Source organism: Peromyscus eremicus, chromosome 8a (assembly GCF_949786415.1).
Source record: "Peromyscus eremicus chromosome 8a, PerEre_H2_v1, whole genome shotgun sequence".
NCBI classification, from domain to species: Eukaryota; Metazoa; Chordata; class Mammalia; order Rodentia; family Cricetidae; genus Peromyscus; species Peromyscus eremicus.
In genome coordinates, this window is record NC_081423.1 from 90,345,592 (window position 1) to 90,361,489 (window position 15,898).

The window sequence follows — 15,898 nt, forward strand, 5'->3', positions numbered from 1 at the left end:
TGAATGACAAAAGTTAATTTTGATAGAAAGTTTATTAAAAGACTGACCCCAGCAGAGTCCCGTTCTCTGAACCTAGAGAGGCCTGAAGGGACACATTATAAGAGAGCCCTTGGAGACCCAGAGATGGCACCTTGGGTTTAGGAGCCATGAGGTAAGATAGTAGCTGACCCCTGGGACCCTCCACCAATACCAGAACTCTTTGATTCTGGAGCTGAATACTCAGTCTCAGCCAGGTAAGTGCCATATCATTTCTGAAAAGACTGTTCAATGTGCCTGAGAACCAGAGGTCAGTGGTAGGCAGTTACGTTTTGATCATGATTGGAACACTGAGGAAAAACATCACAATGCGGAGCACTCAGACCCATTAACAGCAGGAAACTTTGTGAGCCTGGGGAAGAAGCGATACAAGTCATTTCCAGGTTTGCAGAAGTAATGGGCCCCAGCTGTGCATTGGCCTCACCCAGAGGCTGGGCATATACCCACCCCACCCCTCCTTCTGGGACTCCCTGGTTCCCATCCACTCTAGCACTTTGCCGCCAGAGTGTGATTATGGATGGTGAGTAGATGAGGAAGAAGGGAAGAGCAGTGGGAAGCGTATGTGAGGCACTCTGATCTTGCCCTAGGCTTAATAAACACAGGAATCAAGTGCCCCTCCAGTGCTGGGCGGGGCAGAGGAACTGGAGATGTGGCATTCCTTCCTTTAAGCTTGCTTTTGCTTGGGATACAGGCCAATTGTTCGTATCTATGGGGCACAATGTGACTGATGTTTTGATGCAGGCCCACAGGGTTCAATATTTGCCAAGTGAGTGTAGGGATCTGAGTTTGGATCCCCAGAACTCATGTGCTCCTAAGGGGAGGTGGTGGGTAGAGACAGGAGAATCCCCAGAAGCTAGCAGGCCAGCCAGCCTTGTGTATTCAGCAGCAAACAAACACAGAATCTCAAAAGTGTCTTGTCTTGGAAGGCAAGAACCAACACCTGAGACTGTCCTCCCCCCCACCTCTCTCTCTCTCTCTTTCTCTCTCTCTCTCTCTCTCTCTCTCTCTCTCTCTCTCTCTCTCTCTCTCACACACACACACACACACACACACACACACACACGGAGGGATAGAGAGAATAATCAAATGCAGGTATTTTGCATACAGACCACCTCATCTATTGACCATTTTCTTATAGTAAGAGCATTAAATTTTTTCTTTTCTACTATGCTAAAATAATGAGTATGGTCATGTTAACTGTAGTCACCTACTGTGCACTAGAACGTTGGAGCTCATTCGTCCTGTCTAACTGTAACTATACCCATTGACCAATTGCTTCCTATACCCTTCCCCACACTCCCCAGCCTCAGATAACCGCTCTCTACTCTGTGATTCTATAAGCAAACCTGGTCATTCTGCATCTTCTGAAAACTACCAGATAATGGAGGATCCCCATACCCACTGCCAATGTTCCTGTCCAGGAAACCACACTTTGAATAGCAAGAGTAGAGGATCCAGAGAGTAGATTCTGGAGTCCAGGTGCCAGAAAACTGAATCCCAGCTCCATCTTCAGCTGCTTGACCTTGGGCAAGATAGCCAGCTTCTGTGACCTCAGTCTCTGCATCAGAGAGAAGAGAATGAGAGTGCTTTCTTTGCATACAATCCATAACTGCCTAAGATGAAGCATGAAGTACTTAGCACTGCTCCTGGAGCCCAGGAGCAGCCCTTGAAGACAGGGTTTGCTAGTGGTCCTGAGCTAGAAGGACGGGCGCTGGGTCCAGAGCTGAGCAGTGCTCTAGGGAGGTGCTAGAGACACACAGTCACGTCAATCTCCATGTCAGACAGAGGAACACACCAACCAAGCTGAAGGAGCTTGGCAAGGCAATTCTTTGTGTTAAAAGGCTACACCAAGACCCCGGCCTGACTGGCAAGCACACTTGGCCAAGATGGTTTCTGTCTTTTATGCCTGACATAGGTGATTGACTGTAGCTCAATCCATTGGTGGGAGCTCAACTTCACAACCTGATGCAGTTGGTTGATCAGCACCAAGTGGGTAGAGAAGGCACAGGAAATTTGAGTCTTTGCTGGGCTAACTACCTTTGATAGAAAATTTCAAAAATTGCATAAATAAAATTTAAAAATGAAAGCCAACTAACTACCTTTGGGAGAAAATACATTTTGTAGGAAAAAACAAAAAACAAACTTTTTTCGTATTAGGCTTTCTCTTCCACTTCTTTTCTCTCCGATCTCCTTTCAAGCCAATCCACATGGAAACTGCAGCTTTGTGGTCTGCATCTGGGGGCTAGGACTTGTTTGTGTGGCACTAGAATGTCTAAAACCCTCATTGCTAGTAAGAGGCACTGAAGGGGCTCCCTTGAATTTGCTGCCACTGTATCTGCTCAGTAGCCAATCTTGATGCGCTTCAGATCAGTCGCCTCCAAATTGCTATCCTGATGCTCCAGTCCAAGCCGAGAGACCAGTAATGAGCCTTGTCTGCTTCCGGAAGAATCAGTCTTTTCTTCCCAACCTGAGCTTTCACTGACTCAGGCAAGACCCAACATGAGTGCTGAATAAATGGGATCTGTTAGCAACCCATGGCTTGAGGATGCTTGTGGCATAGAACCCTCTTCTGGGCCTGCTGCCTTGGTCTCTGTTGCCAGTTTCTTGGACTGTCTGTGTATCTCTTAGATGGCCAAGACTCTGAAAGCTGGCTAACTCACCTGTCGTTTGTAATTATGAAAGCCTGGTGTAATCCAGGAAAAAAAATCCAGGTTAGTCAATGGCCATCAGAAAAACACAAATCAAAATGGCACTGAGATTATATCTTCCTCTGGTCAGAATGATGGCCATTAAGAAAATAAATAACAATAAATGCTGCTGAGGCTGTGAAGAGAGAACTCCTAGATGCTGCTGGTGGGAATGTAAACTAATTCAGCCAGTATGCAAGTCAATATGGCGGTTCCTCAAACAACTAGCAATAGATCTTCCCTATAACCCAAATGTACCACTCCAGGGTATTTACCCATAAGCCTCCAAGTCAACACAGCATGGTGATACTTGAACATCAGTGTCCATACTACTCACAACAGCTAGATTATGAAGCCTACCAACGGGAATGGATTTAGAAGATGTTGTGCAGGTATAGCTACACAATGGAATATTTGTCAGCCATGAAAAAGGAATAAAGACATGTCATTTTTGAGAAAATGGATGAAGCTGGTTGAGATGAGCCAATTAAGTGAGTTAAGTCAGTCTCAGAAAGATAAATACCATATGTTTTCTCTCATTTGTGGGTCCTAGATTTTATATAGATACATAAAATCATGCTTGCGTGTATGGCATGAGAGCAGAAGTAAACTGTCTATGGGGACAGAGAGGACTGATGGGAGAGGAAAAAGGATGAGGGGCTATGGGTGTATGTTCAACATATAATATATACTTTCATAAAACCTTGAATTCATTTTAAGAAGTTGAAGTCCCATTTGGAATATTATAAAGAGCAAACAGCAAGAGTCTCTGATGAGTAACTGAATCCAGAGTAGCAACAATGGCACAGACGGTGTTTGAACTCCCTTCTACAGCAGACTGTATCAGAGAAAAGGGTGCATCCTGCTAATGCAGGAGCCTTGGTGACTTAAATCTAAACTCCAGGCTTTTTTCATTAAGCTGGACCCGAGTCAGGACCTCAGAATTTCGTTTCCAACCTTCGAGTCTGGAAGGGGTAAACCAGGCCTGCAGGTAGCAGGACATCCTCCTAACAGCATGACTGAACCAAAAGAAATGGTATGTTCTAGACTGTTCCCGGTGCTGCGATGGAAGCACTCTAACCTGGGTAATTAGAAACAACAGAAATGCATTTCTTTCAGTCACAGAGGCTGAGACGTGCTGGGAGCTGCAGAAATATGAAGTAGGAATTCAGCTGACTATGGCAAAAGCTAATACCTGGAAGAAGCCAAGGGCCCCCCAGAGTTAAAGCCAAAGTTCAAGGAGTCTTGGTGATATTGGCTCTTGAATATTAAGCTGTTTTCATTATTTTTTTGCATACTCTTGTAGCTTCTCCATTTCTAGAACAATGTGTTGATCATTCACTGGGCACAATTTCCCCTATGCTATTGGAATATTTGGACAACCTTCCCCAACTGTGCTAATGCAGCAACACAGCCAGGCCCCCAATTTCAAGCCTCTCTGTAATTATCATCATTAGCAACATCTGGCCAGAACCATCTCCAGACAAAAGTATCTTATCTGAGAAACTTCCCAGACTTTTTAAGAACAGACCATCTGTCAGAGAAGGTAAAGATTCACACTGTCAATTGCCCAGGCCAAGTGAATGGGATAATTAAGCTTAACTTTCTCCTTTTCCAAATTTTGTCTCTAATTCCAGATCTCCCTTTAACAATTACCAGGTGCATCTAGCTATGAGAACCTAGATGGGGCAGGACTAGAGGAAGGAATTAAGATAGCACTTCGAGGAAATAGTACAAAAACATAGCAAGAAATTAGGTGAGAAAGGAGCTAAATAAGAGAGAAGAAAAGAAGCTGTGAAGAGAGGAAACTGACTCAGAAGAAGTGAATGGACTAAAGAGTTCCGTGTACATAGATTTATTAGAGAAACACTCAGATTAATTAATCTGCCGCTAGTAGCATCTCTTCTGGAACTCTGGGAGAAAGCTATCAAGGGGCTGGACCCCAATAGTTCTCATTAGAGAAGCCCAGTGACCAACAGAGTCTGTGCCTGGTGAGGAATTACTCTCTTTCAAGATGGCTGCATCTTCAGTTGGTGTCAGGGTAAATGTTATAGAAAGACAAAGTGGGGCCAAACTCCCTCTCTCAATCCCTTCTATAAGAACACTAATCCTATGCTGGAAGGTAGAGGCCCTCATGGCTTAATCACCCCAGAAGGCCCCCAGCTCTCAATACTACTGTACTGGGTATGAAATTTCAACATGAATTTTCAACAAACATTGAAACTACACCAGGATTGTTCAAGAATCCGACGAATCCAAGGCCAACTTGACTTGAGGCAGTAATAGCCCCGAGGGATATAACAGAAGAATTGAAGAACTGTACCTACAACCAAAAGCCAACCCATTGCTTATTTTAGCAATTTCTTTCTTGATTGTGTGTGTGTGTGTGTGTGTGTGTGTGTGTGTGTGTATCTTTACCATGTTGCACACATGGAAATCCTTGCCTTCCACTGTGTTAGAGACAGGGTCTCCTGTTGTTCACTGCTGCATACACCAGAATGCTGGACCATGAGGTCTCTGGATTTCTCTTGTCTCTGCCTCCCATCTCTCTGTAGTAGGTCCATGGTTACAGATGCACCACTATACCCAGCTTTACGTGGGTCTAGACTTGGGTCCTGTGCGCACATGGCAAGTGCTTTACCCATGGAGCCTTTTCCCATCTTTTTCTTGTTACCTTTACTTTCTCCTCCTAACTCCTTCCCTTCTTTCTTTCTGCCCTGAAACTATTTTTATGTTTCCCCTGTTATTAACCAACAGGCTTTCTTTATAAAGGTTCTAGATACAGTAAAATCTCAAAATAAACAAACAGATAAGACAGAAAGAACACAGTAGTCCTTCCTTACTTGTGGTTTGTTTTCCCTGGATTTAGTTACCTAAAATAACCAAAAATATTAGATATGAAATGCCAAAAGCAAACAATTTATAATTGTAAACTGGTGTCATTCTCAAGTTGCATGACAGCATCCCGTGGCATCATTGTCCTGCCTCTCTCCACCGAGGATCTAAACTTCCCCTTGTCCAGTGTGTGTACACTCAGTGGCTCTCTGGTCACTGAGTACCTGTCTTGGTTATCCCATTAAGTGCCACACTGTCACTATTCTTTCTGAATCACCTATTCACTTAACAGAGGCACCAGCCTGCAGGAAGAGCGATCCCTGCGCTTTATTTAACAAAGTTTCAACTCGGGGGTGGCAGCTCACACCTATAATCCCAGCATTGAGAATGATGAAGCAGGTGGGTTTCTGTGAGTCTGAGGGCTGCCTAGGCTTGACTGAGATCCTGTTTCAAGAAAGAAAAAAAATGTTGTAATTATTTGTTTTAGCCATTCCTTATATAGTTTTTCCTGGAAACACTGCACACACTATGGAACGCCCAGTCTATTTTCAACAGATTTCACGGTCACCATGATCATACCCATGGAAGCCACGATAGATCCAAGAATTGTTCATCTTTATCCTTACAGGAGATAGCAGGGGACCTTCAATCTTTTCTGGTTAACTTCTCTTGTTTGTTTTAATTACAAAGCGATGCAATCCTAAATGTTTAACAACGTTATTACCTTTTTACTAGTGTTTGCTGTCTCCTTCCAGTCTAGCTGCGTTTGTTACTTTGATCTCACTGTCATCATTCACCTAGATTTAGGCTTCAAAACTATATAGTCCAGCTTGTTACGGTTGGCGAGGACCCTCAGGATAGACACATGCTCAGTCGGTCACTATCACTGATAGTGTATAACTTCCCGGGGAGTTCATGGAAGTTGGCTGTTGGAGTCAGATAGACTAAAGTATAAATTGGCTCTTACTGATATCGGGAGTAGCAACAAATGGCATGGTTATCCTCCATGCTGGCCTCCTCAGTGTAAAAATAACAATAACAAATCCCACACTGCAAAGGCTGGGGAGATGGCCCAGTCAGTAAGGTACTTGCCTTGCAAGCATGAGGGTCTGAGTTTAGTCCCCAGAACTCATGTTTTAAAAAACTCAATGTTTAAAAAGTGAGTGGTGTGTGCTTCTAATTCCAGTGCTGGAGAGAAGGGACAGGTGGGTAACAGTGGCTTGTTGGTTAGCCATTCTAACCTAATGGACAAGTCACAGGTCAATGAGAGAGGGTGCAATGCTTGAGAAATGACACCTGAGGTTGTTCTCTGGCTTCCAAAGGCACATACAAGTGTATTCATGTCTACATGTGTAAGAGCATGCTCGCACGCATACACACACACACACACATACACACACACACACACACACACACACACACGTGCAGATTGCTTAAGCTTACTCCAAAAGTTTGTGCTTCAGTAGGAATGGGTTGATTTCCATGAATTTGCATTTCTAGGCTATAATTGTGTCACTGATGTTCACTTTGGGGTGTGTGTGTGTGTGTGTGTGTGTGTGTGTGTGTGTGTCTTCTGAGAACCACTGATCCAGGACACAGGATAGATTAAGATCCAAATGTCTGCTTGTCCACTCAGTAGTTGCGCTGATTTGTGATCAACCACAGTTTCCTTCTCTGAAACATGGATAAAACTTCCTTTTTATTTTTCCTTCCTTTCTATTTTATGAGACAGAGTCTTGCTATTATAGTCCTGGCTAGCCTGTAACTCTCTATGTAGACCAGGCTGGCCTTGAACTCACAGGGAACTGCCTGCTTCTGCCTCCCCAGTACTGGGATTAAAGGCATGGGCCACTGTACCCTGATAACTTTGTTGTAATAAATGTTAAGTGGGATGGTAATTGAGGACAACCTAGCACTTATTAGGTCGTCATAAACCTTAATTCATTGTTTTGTGGCAGGGCCCTTTTCTGTTCAGTTTCTAGAGTGTTCCTGTCCCAAAGAACTAAAGTAGGTAGATGATTTTGCCCCTAGAATTATTTGCATCTCATCTTGGGCACATTATATGATACCTGTCACTTGCTCAGGAAAGATAATAGATACACTCTATAGCTAGTGACTTTCTTTTCTTTTCTTTTTATTTATTATGTATACAGCGTTCAGCCTGCATGTGTTCCTGCAGGCCAGAATATGACACCAGATCTCGTTACACATGGTTGCAAGCCACCATGTGGGTGCTGGGAATTGAACTCATGACATTTGGAAGAGCAGCCAATGCCCTTAACCACTGAGCCATCTCTCCAAGCCCGCTAGTGACTTTTGATTCAGGCACTTCATTAACTTCTTACCTATATACCTTCTAAGAAAATGGTGCATTGATTAAAAACTGCCCCCTCAACTGCCAACTGACACAGGCTTTACAAGTGAGTATTTATATGTCCCTGGGTCCATTTTCCATTAGTGATAGGTAGGATGTGGGTAAAAGTCTATTCATAAGTTGCAAGACAGGTATAACTCTAATTGTATCTCTTCTCTTCAAGTGGCACACTCTCTTGGGGGAAAAAAAAATCACCATCTTTCTGCTGTGAAATTGGTTTGCTGGTTTTCTGCCAAATTGAAGCCTTGCCATAGTAAATACATCAACTTTAATTATTCATTTCTATTTGCTTGAAGAAGTATTCTTATGTGACATGCATATGGTCATGCATTTCCTTGTTGCAGCAACATGAGCCAAATAAGCTGCTTTCACACATAGAAGCAACTCCACGGGGCTGTCACAGCTAACTTGTGTTCTCTGCACTCTTCACACATTCTCCACTCAGTTGGAGAAATGCTAACAGGGAAGATGCATGGAGCAAGACCGGGGAATCTTTTCAGCACCTCTTCCGGTAAATGAGGGAACCGGCACTGCCTTCTGCTATTGATGATTGACTCGAAGCAGCGACCTAGGAAGAGTGTTGACGTTCAAGGCCTTGGCCGGCTTCACCAACTGGATCTAACAACCCAGTGAGGCTGTGAGTCTTGAGTTTCCCAGAAAGTCTTCACAGCATGCATGTCAGGGGCTGTTCTGCCATCTGGTGTTCACTGAGGGAACCATGCACAAGCCATCGCCGGTTAACTAGCCTGTGTTTTTCTTAGACTTCAGTGATGGGTGTGAAGTTGTCATAGGCTCAACTAAAGGCAATCCCAGAATCTCTGCCAAATTCCAAGAGAAGGCAATGTGAGAAGATAGATCAAAATGGAAAATGTACACACTCTTCGTCTACTGATCCCATTTCTACGAATTGATCTCATGTGTACGTGTGTGTGTGTGTGTGTGAGTGTGTGTGTGTGTGTGTGTGTGTGTGTGTGAATGAGAGTGTGTAGGCCAGAGGACAACCTCAGGTGTCATTCCTCAGGTGCCATCTACCTCATTTTTTAAAAACAGGTTGCTTAGGACTTGCCTACAAGGCTAGAGTAGCTGACCAGTAAGCCCAAGAAATCCTCCTGTCTCTGCCTTCCAGTACTGTACTGCCAAACCAAGATGATGATGATGATAATGATGATAATGATGATGATGATGATGATTATTATTGTGGATTGTGGAGATGAAATGCCACTCCTCATACCTGTATAACAAGGATTTTACTGACAGGGCCAACTCTCCAGCCTAAATTGTTGCCAACCTTGTCTGATGTTCTATATCCTGGACCTCTTCCTTGAAATATCCGGAGACTGAGACTGCATACATACCAGTCTTACAAGAATGCTTGGCTTTTGTGAGAAATGGCTGTAGTACCTGCATACAGAAAGCTGTAAATTCCAAGCCCATTGTGACTTAAACCTATAAACATGGCAGCCATTCTGAGACCTCAGAACAAATGGTGAAGGTTCTTGAATCTGTGTTTACCCAAAACTAATCACCCTCCTATAGATGGGATTTCCATGGTCCTTGATAAGGATGATGTTATTATTAGTTACCAGTATCATATAGCCAAAATTTAAAGTATGGATACTTCATAATTTTTCTTTTCTCCTTTGATTATTGCTCCTGAGAGGGGATTTTAGGAAAGGCTAAAGAGAATGAAAGGTGTAGGACAAATTCTAATTGATCTTATTAATAAAAACCCAGAGTCAGACATCAGGGTGAAAGCTTAAAGATCAGAGAAGCAGAGCAGCTAGCCACTAGTTCTTACCTCTGTGAAATCCTTAGCCGAAAGTGGGGCGCGATCCTGTCTCTACAAATCCTCAGACTGAATGCCCCTGAGCTCCTGTCTCCTCCTGCTTTATATTCCTTTCTTCACCCAGCCACCTCACTTCCTGTCTCAACCTCCCTAGTGCTGGGATTAAAGGTGTGATCCATCACCGCTTGGCTCTGTTTCTCTTTTAGACTGGATTAATCTCCTGTAGCCCAGGGTGGCCTTGAATTCACAGAAATCTGTCTGCCTCTGCTTCTTTTAGTGCTAGGATTAAAGGTGTGTGCCACCACTGTCTGGCCTCCATGGCTAACTCTGTGGCTGGCTCTGCCCTCTGAGCTTCAGACAAGTTTTATTTGTTAGAGCATATACAAACTATCACCACAGAAAGGGGCCTCTACAGCCATTAGAGACACATTGGCCATGTCATAGTCAGGCACTATGACATGGCCAATGGTTAATGATATCCTTTACAAATGGAATGGTCTTAGGTCAGTAGTACCCTTTATGTACATGACAGCTGGTACCATCCCTGTCTGGGCAGGGATCCTCTCACGATGAGACTCCTCTAGTGTTAAGAAGGAATTCCTGTCTTCCAACCATAAAGACCAGCTTAGAATCAAAAGATGGAAAGAAAAGTGCCATGTCTGAGGACGAGATGAAGAGGTGGGAGGAATAACTATCCCCGTAATGAGACTGTACTGTGTGCACCCACCCCGCTAACATACAACTCAGCCTAACCTTCTCCTTCCTCCTCCTGTCTCCCACCACAGGGGCTGCTGAGATTCCAGGCATTCCTGTCTGTTCTTTCCTGTCCCTAACTCCAATACATCATTGTTTGATTCTCTTCTGTGTCTTTAAAAAAAAAAAAATCTATCTATGAGACCGAGAACCTGTAAAAGGGACTCTGTGGCCTCCAGTGATACTCTGATCAGTTTTAAACATATAAAATGAGGGTGTAAGATTTTTATACTTGTCAAAAAAAAAATCTCAAGTATTAGTATCTTTGTGTGGAAGAAAGGAGAATGTGAGGTATAGGAAATTTCCCTTCCCTTACTCACCCAGTACATAAAGCTTTTCTGTCTGCACTCTCTGCTGAAGACATGCACTAAATAATGAACTATTTTGACTTGCTTAAAAAATCTAAGTTTGAGCTGGGTAGTGGTGGTGGTGCACACTTTTAATCCCAGCACTTGGGAGGCAGATGCAGGTGGATCTCTATGAGTTTGAGGCGAGCCTTATCTACAGAGTGAGTTCTAGGACAGCCAAGGCTATACAGAGAAACCCTGTCTAGGAAAAAAAAAAAAACAACAAAAAACCTAAATCATCATCACCATAATCATCATCAGAGTTTGAACCAATCAAGGAACCCTATTGGGTGGTAATCCTGATCTTTTAACTCAGGCTTAGAACACAGAGGCAGCTGGGCCCTCAAGAGACGTGACCACAGGATTTGCCTTAGTCATATAGGGGAAGAAAAAGAATTTTCTCTCTACCCTTCATCATCCTTAGGTGGAACTTTTTGGATAGAACAATGAAGGAGAAACAGAAATTTATTAACATGTTCTTATGAGCACATGAAGAAAACTCAGAAAGGTCAATCTATCGCTAGTAAATAAATCTCAAAAGAGAAGGTTAAAACTCCAGGCTTCAGTACCCTCCCTTTTCTGAGACAAAGAATGGAGAGTGTGGGAGAGAGGCCCAGGAGAGACAGATGTGTAAAAAGCTCTTGTGAACCAAGTATCAGGGTTGGTAGGCAGATTTTGACCATGCCTTCTCCAGTGTTTGGGTGTCTTTAGTGATGTGGTCACTGCTTCCTGATACAGAACAGAAGACCCTAGAAAACAGATGTTTACATTAGATATAAAAATTCCCAGAGCTGGAGAGTCTGCTCAGAGGTTAAGAGCACAGGCTACTCTTCCAGAGGTCCTGAGTTCAGTTCCACCACGTGGTGGCTCACAGCCATCTATAACGAGATCTGGTGCCCTCTTCTGGCATGCAGGCATACATGCAGACAGTACACTGTATACATAATAAACCTTAAAAAAAAAAAAATCCCCTTACTGGTGGGGATTTAGGCCAGTGGTAGAGTGCTTGCCTAACAAGTGTAGGGCCCTGGGTTCCATCCACTGGGGGCAGGGGGGAATACAGTAATTCCCTTACCAAAGGTAATGCTATACCCATAGCTTCTCAAAGTAGCCAGTTTACAATAATCCATTTTGGCTTGAATTCTCTCCTATAGTACTATTGGGGTCCACTGTGGCTTGAGCGTCCCCTCTAGGCTCATGTGTTAGAATAGCTGGTAGCCAGCTGATGGTGCTCTTTGGGAAAGTTGTGGAGCATTTTAGGAGGTGCAGTCTTACTGGTGGAAGTAGGTTACTAGAGGCGGGGCTTGAGGATGTATAGCTTGCTCCCACTTCCTGTTCGCTGCTTCATGACTGCAGATAAAATGTGACTAGCTACCTTCTGTCCCAGAATATGATAATAAAATAAAAGGGAGTCAAGATACCCACCAAGGCTGGCGAGATGGCTCAGAAGGTAAAGGTTCTTGTTCTGCAAACCTAGTGGCCTGGGCTTCATCCCCGGATGTCCTCCCCATCTAGGACTCTGCACTGTCAGTGACAGTTCCTGGAAAGAAGCTGCACTGCTAAGGCTGATTGACTGATTAGAATGGCAGTGACGGGCAGAGGTTGGATTTTGCAGGGTTGGAAGCCAATTACCTTCTCTGGGGTGGCTTTACTACCCAAACAGCCATTCATTGCCCCCCACTGTGTCTAACTAACATCCTATGTCTAAAGATTAAAAAAAAAACCTTTAGAAATCTATTAACTTAGGACACCACTAGCTTCTACCAACCGCCAAACTAAGAATGTCATCAAAACCATCTGAAGGCTATAGAAGAGCTTCCTCCATCTTGTAAGTACCTCTATGATGTACCCACCAGTGTGTTTTAAATATGTCTTGATGTATGGCTTTTCTAATTCTGTAATTCATGAAACTGCTTCCACATTGGAACATGAAGTTGAGGTAACCTGAATCTATGTTCCTAGGCCATGGTCACTCAAAATGTTTCCAGAATAAACTATCTCTTATTCCCTTTAAGGCAAGAATTGTTTTGTGTAGGAGTACTTTCTTGTCAGCCACCAGCTCCCAAATAATGACACAGGGACTTATTATTAATTATCACAGCTTGGCCTTAGCTTGGCCTTTCCTCCAACTAGTTCTTATAACTTAAATTAACTGGTTTCTATTAATCTATGTTCTGTCACATGGCTCAGTTACCTTTCCTATGTACTGTATGTCTGATTTCCTCAGTGTCTAGCTGGTGTCTCTCTGGCATGCCTAGATTCATCCTGAGTTCTTTTCTGTCCCTGGAAGTCCCGCCTAACCTCTGCTGACTAGCTTTTCATTTAGCTTTTCATTAAACCAATCACAGTGATACATCTTCACACAGTGTAATCAAATGTCTCACAATATTTACCCCTTTTTGTCTAAATAAAAAGGAAAGAGTTTTAACTCTAACATAATAAAACTATATATAATAAGAACAGTTATCAGGTAATAATTACATTTATAATTTGGCAAATTTGGAGAAAGTACTCTATTATCTATCCTGTATTGGTGAGTCCAAAGTTTTATATCTAAACCACTTTCTATTGTAACTTGTATTACCCTCCTAAAAATATCTTTTTAGACCCTAAAACATTTTCTTAGATAAAACTTAAGCTTTTATGTCCCTTAACCTTATAAACTTTACATCTCTTTTGTAAGTTTCTTTTTTGAATTTGGTAACAAAGAAAATGGCATAACTATTTAGTCTTCAACCCCATTAGAGACCCAAGAAGGATAAAATATTACCTGAGTAAGCAGAAAGTACAGAGCAAACAACTTCCCAAACTATAGAAATGACAGAGACATCTGGCTGTCTGGACAGTCATCCAAGGTTCCTCTGCAATGTTGGGGCATCCATCCATAGGCCTAGAATATCTGACAGACTTTTCTGTGAAGCAGGTATTTTGAAGGACTGTCCTACCTTGTCTTGGCAAAGTTCAGCAGCCGCCTTCTTTTGTGTCCTTATCCAAACTGAACAGCATACCATCAGCAGTCAAGACAAGGGAAGTTTCTTGGCCAGTGGCTAACTTTGCCACAAATGAAAGCAAACTCCATAGGGAGAATCTTCAATGTCCATCATCTTTGCTGAAGTAGATTGGTGCTGGCAGGAGTAGATGTATCTCACTGTCATGAAAAGCCTTATGTTATTAAAACATCTTAAAAGCTATAATCTGTAGTCCCTGAAGTGTTTGAAGACCACCTGTCTATCTAAAATATATCTGTTTGACCTTGAAAACAGACCAAACATGTTTGATTGTTATAGATAACTAACTACTAGCCTACATTTCTTAATTATCCTAAATAGTTTATAATAATAGCTTCCAAGGACTAGATTTTTACATTTCATTTTAAAGTGAGCTTCATAGGTACAATATCTTAAACAAGAGTAGAAATATATATAGAGTATGTTAAAACAAAAATAACCTTAAATTTGTGTCAATATACAAAGTACCTTAAATAAGAGTAGAAATATATAGAGTGTGTTATAACAAAAATAATCTTAAATTTGTAGCAATATACAAAATCCATACCAATGTAAAATTTTTGAGATTAATAGTTGCTTTTTAGTTTAAAAGTAGATTCAATAACCTGCCCTTTATTCTATCATTTCTATATTTGCCCTATTTTCTTTTCAGAAAGAGATCCCTGAATCTAACCTCCTTTGTTTAGTTTTTTCCTTGACCATGACCATTAACAATTTGCAACCAACTCTCCCAAATGATAACAAACATCCATAACCCACCAAAGAACCCAAAACCACCCAACCCACCTCTTGGGAATGTGGGTGTCATGTTCTTAAAATTACTTCATGTTGTCTGGGGGTGATGGCATCTTTGGGGACCCTGAGAAAATTGAGATAATGGTCAAGTCCTGGCAGAGCTAGCTGTAATATTTTTTTATTTAGTCCATGTGATGGAAAAGTGTAGAGCTTATCTGAAGTCCTGGCTGGAGTAGTCTGTGAAGCTATACCATCTCGGCTAGCAGTTTTGATGTTGTTCCTAGATGTAGATTTTTGAGGAAACAGTAAGAGAGGCATTTTGAGAGGCTGGATCACCTGGACTACTTGTCTTCTTTATTGTATCTGGTTCTTTTGTTCTGAAAATACACAAACTTTTAAAGGTAACATATGTATCTGCATTAACACAAGTATGGAATATATGGTGTGTACAAGTCAGTTAAAAATGATTTTCTCTTGTATGTTTGAGCAGGTAAAAGGCATCTACCAACTTCATAAGTCTGTTTGGACTGTATAACCAAACTGTAATATAAATTCCCATCCATGTCATATGAAAGGATGGCATGTAATAATAAGTCATGAGGACTCTTTAGCTAACAAGATTTATCATGTCTCATCCAGTCTCAGGGCTAGCTGTTCCCATAGTAGAGGAATCAGCATGCATGTCACCTGTCTTGTAGCTTTTTTTTCTGTTGTTTCTTTCTTCATGTCTGCAGCCAAGATTTTTAGGAAGTCTCCTCCAGTCAAATCTGATCTTTATTAATTTTGAAGAAGTACGTAGCTTTTTGTTTCCTGTGGAAACAAAAGCATAACCTCTCCCCTAACACAACATATTTTTTGACTTCCATTCTACGGTTAAGACATCCTTAAAAGATACAAGCTGGTTTAATTTAGCAGTTTTTTCTATAATCCAATGTCTCTCAGCAACATTTGTCCTTCACTCATTAGCATTCAAAAAATTCAAAGTGAACAAAATACCATATAGGATCCAGATGCCCTATTTTCCATCCTTATGTGGCTTATTCTTTTTATATTACTTTACTCTTTCTTTAAAGATTCTATTATTTTAAAATTATTTTTTATGGCTCCCTATACCCAATTTTTTCTTTCTTCAGCATCTGAGCATAGTTTTAAGCATACCGTATCTATTTAGAGGCTTTCTCAGCCTGGACCTGACTTTTTGTGTGTCTGTAGCCTTCTCTGACCATGTGAACCAAATCTTAAACTTCTAGGCCCTCTGCCATAGGGCTAGCTTAGCACATGGTGCTGGAAGTTGGCTCCACCCCTTCAGGTCTGCCTAACCATTCCAGCCACACCTA

The 15,898-nt window shown here is 42.1% G+C and overlaps 1 protein-coding gene and 1 long non-coding RNA gene across 6 annotated transcripts in view; one reads left to right on the forward strand and one right to left on the reverse strand.

Moving 5' to 3' along the window:
- The first annotated feature begins 353 nt into the window (after positions 1 to 353).
- The window catches only part of Apoh (apolipoprotein H), a 39,130-nt gene continuing 23,585 nt past the window's right edge, over positions 354 to 15,898 (forward strand). Inside the window, exon 1 of one of the 4 annotated variants that reach the window (XM_059272020.1) lies at positions 354 to 419. The gene's annotated coding sequence lies outside the window, so the exon portion shown is untranslated. Of the gene's footprint in view, positions 420 to 10,206; positions 10,397 to 15,898 lie in introns of those variants that run through there. The other 3 variants (XM_059272019.1, XM_059272018.1, XM_059272021.1) reach the window with 3 other exon arrangements.
- Positions 5,862 to 9,707, reverse strand: LOC131917884 (uncharacterized). Of its 2 annotated transcripts, XR_009380767.1 has the most exons (3): positions 9,164 to 9,699; positions 7,904 to 8,750; positions 5,862 to 6,002 (listed from the first exon to the last, which is right to left on the reverse strand). It is a non-coding gene; the product is annotated as an uncharacterized LOC131917884 (long non-coding RNA). The 2 variants fall into 2 exon arrangements; XR_009380766.1 differs by lacking the exon at positions 5,862 to 6,002 and having other exon boundaries at positions 7,969 to 8,750; positions 9,164 to 9,707.